Below are 8,747 nucleotides of genomic sequence, written 5' to 3'. Positions count from 1 at the left end.
TGGCTATAATTTGCCATTAAGTGCGCACAGCAGGCTTAACATAGCAGCTCCATTACACTGTGCCCCAGAGCCACATTAAGCAGCCGGGGCTCCTGCGCCGGGATACCACACACACCCGAGTCTGCCACGTGTCGATTAATTAGTGGTAATTAGACTTAACATAATTGTAGTGAGGTACAGTGTACTGTATACACCATGAGAGTGTGACATCAGCTGGAATGATAAAAGTAATAAAACTGTGGACCCTCAACAACCCAAGGCGTCAGGATTTTGTGCAAATCATTTTAGCTTTAGCGGCACTTGGGGCCAAACATATGTTTAAAACTAAAAGACACAGTAAACACAGGGCCTTCAGATGTTCTGTTTATCTACCGTCCATGTTGTAAACATTGCAGATATTCTGGTTAAGTTAGTACAAACTACATGCATTTGTGTTTATGAAGCACTTAATTTGAAGTGAAGTGTCTGCTGTTATATGAGTGCATCTTATAAGTTTGAACCTCTTACATCTTATTCTTTGGTGTATAGTTTGACACTAAAGTCCTGTGCAGAGTACATTTGTGTGATTCTACAAAAAGGCTAGAAAGTTATGCCCCTAGGGGAAATTTTTGTTCTCGTTCTAATTTAGCTGTGCACGTCTCTTAATTTCAGCTGCGAGATAATGAAAATAAGTGGATATTATCTCGGCACCGTGCTCTGTTCACGTTTATGAGCAGCACAATTTGGGCTAATAGAGAACATGATAGAGAAACCTGTCACATGTTACCAGAAGTTCCGGTTTAAGATTATTACACAGCAAAAGATGGAGACTCAGAAAGAAAATGATTATTCTTGCCATCACTGGGTATCACTCTGATAATGCACACTTTGTTTTACTCTTGTTTTTGAAGTCAGTCATAATGTCTCTCTGTTTATCTCTTCTTATGTTTATACCTTACATCATGGCGAGCCTTCATTACTGTACTAATGGAGAGAGCTCCAGTGTCCAGCAGTGACCCATCAACACATTCTGGCTGACATCTTACAACCGTAATGTAATTTTCACACCGCTGAAATGAGAAATAGAACGAATGCGTCTTATTCCTCCTTCATAAAAACCATTACAACCTCAGGAACAGTCATCAGACGGGAGCCTACCCGATTTCAGCACATCAATTTCACTATTCTTAACACATTCGTACACATCTTCAGACTCTCAGTTGACACTGCATTAAAAGCAGACACAATTCTGTAGTGGAAATCATTGCTTGGGTTTAGAAACACTTCTGAAAACCTATGTCTGTAAACACAGTTCATCGCTGCATCCACAAATGCTGGTTAAAACTCTACCATGCAAAAAAGAAACCATATATAAACGGTCATGTTCAGTTAACATTTGTGAAATGTTCCACCAGGTGTTTTTTGGTATTTTTTGCATTACAGAACTTTTCCAGTCTTTTGTTGCCCCCGTCTCAGCTTTTTTGAGACTTGTTGCCTGTATGATATTCAAAATTACCTTATATTTTTTTAAAACAATAAACATTTATACGTTGTTGTTTTTTACATTTATATCTACTTGCAGGAGCCTTGGTTACTGTACTAATGGAGAGAGCTCCAGTGTCCAGCAGTCAGTGACCCATCAACACATTCTGGCTTACACCTTACAACTGTAATGTCATTTTCACACAGCTGAAATGAGAAATAGAACGAATGCGTCTTATTCCTCCTTCATAAAAGCCATTACTACCTCTGGAACACTCGTCAGATGGAAGCGTACCCGATTTCAGCACATCTAATTCACTAGTCTTGACACTTTGTGCATCAATAATGGAGTTTAACGTTGAAAAATACCCTCATCATGGACGGTATGGCGTACAGGGACATAATGTTATTACACTGCTGAGGAAAACTCTCAGTTATAGAGAGAAAAGGCGCTGATATGAGGTGATTCCACAGGCAGGAGAGAGATATGTTTCTTCATGACACAGTGAGTAAATGTGTCTGTGGTGGCCTTCAGAAGCTGATATATTACACTTGTGCAACTCTCTGGTGTCATGGCATTTCAGTTTTGCTATTTTGTCTGCAGAAAGAAAAAAAACCATCTTTCATCCTTTTTGTTTTCCTACTTTGTCTTTTCTGTTTCTGTTTCTGTGTCTGTTCTCCCCGTGTCTCCCCGGGTCCTGCGTTGCATATAGTTATGGCAGAGAATGCTGAGACACTCAGGGACCTTCTGTACCAAAGGACTGGAGGTTAATTGAACAATTGTAGCACATCTGTTTCCCATCATGCTTTGTTATCTGGGGGGTTCATTAGAGGGATGTTGTACACCAAAACCTGCTCGTTGCATCTCGATTACCTTTTTGTCTTACGAGAGTCTGAGGCGCATATCAATGCCTGTATATGCATGAGAAGCCTCACGCCACATGAGATAGCGCCGTTCACTTGTATTCACTTTTGGCTGTTGTGTCATGCAGCAGGGTATTAATTCCCAGCATAGCAGCATCTTCAAGTGTATTTAAGCCCCTGAAGCTTTGAGTGGAGGGTTGATACAGATACCGGGAGGAGGCTGCGCAGCGGTGCTAATTAAGGGCAGCTGATTATATGCAGCTAAGACAAGGGCGCATGTACAGTCAGGTGTAAATTACGGTAGGTGGCTGCTTGTACATGTTCAGACTTTCTGCTAATTACTTCCCATGTGCGGATGCATATTGGCGGATGACTTAATGGGCTACGAGCTCAGTGTTGAGCCCGGGTCTGATTTCATGCAAAGGGGAGGTAGTGTATACTGTAACAGAATAAACAGCTTGAGGTTCACTTTAATCTGTCATGCTTGAATAGGTGGTAAGAGTGTGTATGGGCGTTTAAACGGTTGCACGCAGCGGCTTCGAATGAGTATGCGTGTTGCTTTTAATTGTTGATGGAGCCATCTGACTTTCTATCTAAATGTAAAAAGTGTTTTAGTACACAGAACATTTCTGGAGGGGAATATCCTGGAGTTAAACAAAGAGTTGGATTTTGGGAGTTTATTTTCTAAGTTAAACTTCAGCTTGTGTTCAGTGTTACTCTTTGGTGGGTAATATTTTGGAATGTAACATATATACCAATCACAGTCACACTAATAAATTGGTTAGTTTGTAAATTGTTACGCAAAGTTACCATGCAGCATTAATTGTTGCACACTGCACATAATCACACTGCACATATTTGTTGAATATAAATGTGTGAAGAATGTTATCTTGTAGTGAGTCTTGCCTAAAACCGTTTTAGTGTGATGACATTTTAACTCCATGAATGTCAGATAACACACACTTTTAAGTGTTGACTGTTAACATTGTGAAAGAGTTCACATTCAAACAAATCCTGAAAAGTGTTAAAAGATCAACTCCAAGAAAAGAGTTCCTTTCACTCTGCTTGAGAGTGTATTCCATGGTCTCACATGTACACGCAAATAGAGTTGATTTGAACTCACAGAGAGTTTATTCCAAAGATGTGAATTTGCTGTGTCAGTTTAATTTTCATATTTGGAAAATAGGAAAAGTTTCCATAATTTTCCGTACACGACAGCAACTATATACAATGTTAAATTATACAAAAATTATGTCACGAAGCGTGCATGGATGCACAGAATTGAGATGTACTCCGATCACTCTTCAATCACTAATATTTCCTTGTTCAGACGGCCACTCACGAAGAACGACAGGTGACACGCATGAGTGAACATGCATGCACGCTGTAAAAGGTTCTTTCAATGACTTCTAGGTTTTGTTCCATCATCACAAAGCACCATTGTGTGCACAGTGCCCGAAGCGCGGCTAGTGGTGGACGGGGCGAAGAGACTGTTCGTACCTGCAGGCGACACTGGATTCAAACCAACTGAAATGAATTGTAGCATGCCGGTTCTTCATACAGAGACTGTGTGGATAAATAAAGATGTTCCACAAGCTGCTAATGGACACAACATACACGTATGGGACTTTTTTTTATTATCCATTCAGATACTTCAAGCCATTCAGGTCCATTAATCTACAGATATCTGGAAGCATACAGTATCTATACCCGTCCATGCAAGAGTCCGCTCCTTTGCAGTGTTAGTATATGCGCTGCATGTTTATACAAAAAAAAAAAAAAAAAAAGAGTGCACACATGAAAAACCTTCATTGTTTAACTTATATTTCAGTGTGCAATAAAAAACAAACCAAAAAAAAGGATTTTATTCTTCTCAAGTGAAGAAAAATAATCCAATTCATTGTTGGGGAAATTTCAATGAACTCCAGTTCAAACAGTGAAAGATATGAAAGCAATTTGTCAAGGTTTGGTTGAAAAATAAAGAATTCAATTCAAGCAAAATAAAGCAAAAACTAAAAGACATTTCCCAGCTCCTGAACTGAATGCTGACCAATCTGTTGTCCCCTCCGATCCTGCTTTGGTCCTTTCTTAGTTCTTAGCCTCGGTGTTTGGGAAAGATCAAGCTGAGGTTTTTTTGTTTACCACATGTAGCCTGGAGCATCATAGTGTGGCTGCAAAAACCTTGAATACTTAATTACCCAGGGCTAACAATGCATTCTCTTTTCTCTCAAATGTTTCGAACATTGAGTTGATCTTTACAAGGATAAGTGTTTGTCACAACGTGAGCTCTCTTGCAGAAGGGAGCCATTTGATATGTAAATAAAAAGAGGTAGAAAGTCATGCATATGCATTGTGATCAGCATTAAAGTTTAACAAGTTTGAATCGTATTAATAAAACAAAATGCTGCAGTTGAAAATCATCATGCATGACCCAAACTGTGGGATCAAGGATGAGACAGGTGGTGACACTACTATGTCTGTGTAGAGATGAACATGTTCTATTTATGAGCACAGTGGGCAATCAATGTGATTAATCATTGGCTTTAGAGGGAAATTGGACTTATCCAAATTCAAACATGCCCAGAGGATTTGATTGAAGAGACTAATTGTCTTTTAGAGGAATTAATTAACTGCACGGTCACTGGGGACCGGATCACACGTACAACACGGGGGATTTGGTTTGCCTCAGTAAGACGACACTGGTTACCAGGCCTTGGAGAAAGATTCTCTTTGAAGCTGCGCTCTCGCCGAGGATGGGACGGAATCAATTCTGTTCAATTTGCTTTGAAGGGGAAATCGCTTCCTCATCTCGTCGAGTCCATCACGGCTCAGTGGGACACAAAGACCGGTGCCTCTTTACTCTTTGTTGTGAAACCAAAAGCCGGCAATTTGCATATTTGAAGTTGGCTTAACAATGTCTGATTACCTGCCTTTTTTTTTTTGTACACGCCGAGACCAAATGAAAAACACACACAGAAGCCCTTTCATCTAACTCCACGCGCCGTGATCGGGGGCACTGATGACGCCCTCCTGACCATGTCGGGATTGTGAACGAGGGTGAGGCGCACGGCACAAAACGGCACAAAACATCCACGGCCCTTGTTGCATGTCACGCCCCTCTCTGTGTGTCCTGTTTACTATTAAATTCAAGCAAAACAGAAAAAGACAATACATATATCCTTGAAAAAAAAGATTGTATTTCCGCACATATAAATGTCCTCCGATACATGTTCAAGGTTGCATTTCACCTCTCCTCAGTCTTGCAGCCTCTTTGACCTCTTCCTCCCTCTTTTGCGAGCCGCTGTAATGAGGATGGGACCCGGTGGAGGCAGCTGATCGCACCCTGATTTCATGGGTCATCATTTCTGGGGTTTTGCTCACCTTGCTCATGCAATAGACTCCAAATGAGATTTGAAGTCCTCTCATCCTTCCACTGCTGGGTTGCCTGCATGAAATCCGTGTCAGGGAAAGTGAATTACCTGTCCGAGTCTCTATGGTCGCCGGTACGAGCTGTTACCCCGCGGACGGGTGCCCAACAAAAGGAACATGAGGCCCCGGTACCGACGCTTGGTTTTATACAGCGGATTTATGATGGCAGCCTGCCTGTTGTTCACGGAAAAAACAAGACCATGAAGTGAAAATGTACTTTCAACTACAGCGGGGGTTTTTTAATTTGCAAAGCAGAAAGGAGTGCAGATGGTGAGGGAAAATATTAGGGAGCAAAACACAAACAGTATGCAATGAGTGAGTAGCTGAGGCTGGTGGTCTCATTACATTAATGAGCCACAGCCAACCAGACTAAATTCAAACATCTGACGGAGTGAAAGCAGATGAAAATTGTAATAAGAATCAAGATAAAGATAAAGATGATGATACTATAAGCAAAGAATGGTTTGTTCATGGGGTGAACTCATACGGAGTCCCAAAGTGTATTCAATAAATACTCATGCATATATGACATGCAATTTATTACTGACACCATATTTTGTGTTCGTAATTGTGACCCCAATGCGTTCAAATGGGGTCATATTTACTGTGTATGTGAAAATGGTCCATATGAGCGTCACCTTGTGGTATTCACAACGTCTGAACTCAAAATTTTCTAAGACACAAGTTGTGACGTGTTTGTTGACTTTTACAGAAATGGCAGAGGCCATGCAAAATCATTTTTCGTTGGATGTTAAGTTAATATGTTTTAATTTGTGTCATGTAGACTTTGTTTTCATAACTTAGATAATAGCCTATATCCGAGGAAAATGTTGATCTTCCCAACGGCCTCGTCTTTTCCCTCTGTGACTTTGCATTTTCCGCATTACGTTATCCCCTTGTTAGCTCGCTAAATAGTGAGCCTCTGTGGCTTCTAGACGCATTGCTTTTACAACTTAACCACTTGGATGCCAGACATAGGATGCAACCACTAGTTCCATTTGAACGTAGCAAGAGTTGTGAAATGTAAGACAGTACAGGTCATATTTTTCCATATTAATCAGCTAAAAATTCTGCGGGTGTTGTTTCAGTATACCACCTTTCGCTTTAGGTTCTTTTTCAGAGGATGAAGTGTTTGTTTGTCCAAATATATTTTTTAAAAAGGCAGCAATTTCAATGAGATGTCATTATTTTTCCACATGAGTGCAGAGGAATATTTTGTGTCAGCAGGAGGTGAGTTGTTATTGTATTAAAGTCTTGGCAAAAAGAGCAGTTACCATAGAGTTGGTCTCCAGTTTCTGAGGAGGATGTTGCATCCCAGAGCTACACAGCGTTTATTTCTGAACACTTCATGTAAGTGCATCGAGTGCTAATGTTAATTCAGTGGGACAAAGGTTAGTGGTGTGAACTGCAGAAGTTCTAACGGGGTTTGTCATGTTTCTGCTGCAACATAAACATCTTAGATGGAGAAAGTTTAAGTGTCTGAGGATTTTGAAATACTTGAAATAATTTATTCACATTATTATCTGTTGCAGAAGGCATTGTATTCTTATAACATTGAGGTTCTATATGCGAATGTCCTGCTGTGTGCTTTTGCATCAAATTCCATAGGTTTGGCGTTATGAATGAGTCACACTGTGTAATGGATTTCAAGTGATGCTCACCCACTCAAGATTAATAGGCCTCATGCAGTCAACTGAATTACTATCATTATGGTATATTACCATCATTCCTCATACTTGATGGCTTTCGGAACTACAGGTGAGGACTCCCTCATAATAAACTACTGACAGATCTTGACCTGACAAGCTTTGCACTAAAGTACTCAAGTCTGACTCATGTAACATAACAAATGACTAAGCCACTTCACTTGGGTAGATGATTCAGGTATTTAACTGTGTAAATAGAGGAAATATTATTTGTATTCATTTCCAATAAACTCATTTTGTTAACTTAAAATTAATATGTATTATTGTTCTTTGAAAATAGAAATTTTACAAAAACAATTCCAACTCAAGGTTCACTTAATTGCCTCTTCTGTAACTTTCAACAAGCGTTTATTCTTAATCAGTGGATGTAGTTTTCATCTAGTCCATCAGCCTTTGCGTCAGGGCTCCTTTTTTCCCCCATTACCGATAATCTAGTCTACGTTATCTTCCTACTGCGACACAATCCTGTTATTAGCCACAAATAAATAAGGATTTTTAAAATAGCACTCCTGTCAGGATCCCTGTCTGACCCCGTGTGTTTTAAACTTTGTTCCTCTCTTCTCTTGGTGTGTTCTGTCATCCCCCCTGTTTGTTGTGGTCTGCCATTTGCTTGGTGTTTTGTTCTGTGTTTCTCCACTGGCCGCCTCCAGACACTACCCAGAAAAACACATAATCCATCCAAAAAGGGAAATAATGTTCGCCCAATTCAGCAAGTCAGTCATTCAGTGTGAGTCAGCTCTACCGGCAATCAGCTGACTGTCAAGCGCTTACTTTGTTTCGGTTAGTAAATATCGCTCCGATGTCCGGTTGCGTCGTCCCTTCGGCCGTAGTAGTCCCGAGGGATTCACTACCTCCACTTCACTACTTAAGCCTCCGTCGCCGACCAGGAGGACCGTTTCACCGGGCTATTTTTCTCCTCCGTACTTCCTCCCTTACCTGCGATCTGCCAGCGACTTTCCTTCTCCACCCGCCCCCTCATTATCTCACGACTCATCCTTGCCGAATCAAAACGGCTTGACCCTAAGTCACTATCAGGCGACCATTGATAAACAAAAAACAAAAAAACAATCTGTGTGTCTGGAACTTTTTCATTCACAGACCCAGATGCAACCTTTAACGTGACCACATGTATCCCTCCACTCCTTCTCTGGCCCCTGATGCCCGACACTCGGAGCCCTTCTGTCAGCTGCTCGGCCCTTTAGGGGCTCGCCCAGCAGGTCATCATCAACAACCTGCCTCAAAACAAGATGCTAGTTAAGCACGTGTGGGCCCGCACTCTGTGACTCT

The sequence above is a fragment of the Brachyistius frenatus genome, unplaced genomic scaffold, assembly GCF_029030835.1.
Source record: "Brachyistius frenatus isolate BFR_SWC_R1_liver_20210118 unplaced genomic scaffold, ASM2903083v1 Contig_28, whole genome shotgun sequence".
NCBI classification, from domain to species: domain Eukaryota; kingdom Metazoa; phylum Chordata; class Actinopteri; family Embiotocidae; genus Brachyistius; species Brachyistius frenatus.
Note: the sequence above shows the minus strand (reverse complement) of the source record.